The following is a 1,525-nucleotide window of genomic DNA, read 5'->3' on the forward strand; positions in this document are numbered from 1 at the left end:
GGGATATATTCAAGATCATATTTTGGCTCTCTTGGACTTGTTTTAATTATCTTTAACTTCAAGTTAAACTTGCATATCAGCAGTTGATGATCTGTGCCACAATCATCTCCTGGCCTGGTTTTGGCTGAAGATATTGAGTTTTTGCACCACCTCTTGCCACAGATGCAGTCAATCTGATTCCTGTGTGTTCCATCTGGTGCAGTCTACGTGTACAGCTGCCATTTGTGTTGTTGAAAAAAGGTGTTTGCAATGAACAAGTCGTTGGTCTTGCAAAATTCTCCCATGAGAGTTCCAGCATTATTTCTGTCACCAAGGCCAAATATTCCAACTACCGGTGATTTTTCTTCATTTCAAACTTTTGTATTCCAGTCACCAGTGATAATTAACACATCCTGATTGCATGTTCAGTCAATTTCAGACTGCAGAAGTTGATAAAAATCTTCAGTTTCCTCATCTTTGGCTTTGGTGGTTAGGGCTGTAATAGATATGTAACAAAAGTGTATGACTTTTACAAACAAGGATTTATTCTCTTAGTGTTTAGGAGGCCAGACATCTGAGTTCAAAATGCCAGATCTAGGGGCTGGGTGAAGACCCCTCAACCATGGGCTTCAGCTTTGCCTTTTGCTCCCAGCCCACTGAAGCTGGAGGTATCTCGTAGGCAGCTTCTGACTGCTGAGGGTGACAAACCCAAGGTCAATGAGTAAAATGGCAGTCCCAAAATTATCAAGCAACATGCCAGGCCACTAGTTGAAGTCTCAAGATCAGCAGAAAACATGGCAAGCCACTGAGATGAAGACTCAAGATCCAGATGTGCCAAAAGCTCAGAGATCTTTCTCAAAGCTTCTTCTTGTATACTAGAAGCAGATCACATCCCTAAGGCAGTTACTCAGCTGCTCACAGTAGATTCCACCATGGAGTTGATTATCATCGTCACCATGGGGAATAACTACAGTCAGCTGTCCAGCCAAGTTGACATATAATCTTAACTACCTCTTTTTTCCATAGAATAACTAGTTGTGAGATATATGATTAAAACTGGCTGAGTTTTTGCCCTAGAAAACCATGAGGTACAGGAGAGTTATACTGAAGATGAAAGATAGGAATTAAGAGACTCTTCTTTGGGACCCTGACAGAATGGAGAGATCAGCAAATGTTAGGACTAGAAAACCACTCAGGATATGAAAGAAATTGTGAAAAGTAAGAACTGTGTAGAAGAATGGTTCTGCTTTATTGCTGGCCAAAATATTGATACGCTGAGTGGAAATGACTTATCTTACTGGAAGAGTTGTATATTTGCTTCAAACTATGTTATCTTCTCCAATAAATAGTTTCTAAATTGCTTATTCATCCTGTTGTGAACTTGGAGGAGTGTACCCATTGGCATGCAAGATTGAGAGGTTTAAAGTAATGGTCTCAGATGAATATACCTTGATCATTGCCAGAGCAGTAAGGCTAGAGATGTGCTCTCTCACCTAAAATGATCATAATGGCTTGTTTAAGTTTTGGTTGTTCTCCAGGCGCAGCT

Source organism: Orycteropus afer, unplaced genomic scaffold, assembly GCF_000298275.1.
Source record: "Orycteropus afer afer isolate SDZICR_OR568_19922 unplaced genomic scaffold, OryAfe1.0 scaffold00275, whole genome shotgun sequence".
NCBI classification, from domain to species: Eukaryota; Metazoa; Chordata; class Mammalia; order Tubulidentata; family Orycteropodidae; genus Orycteropus; species Orycteropus afer.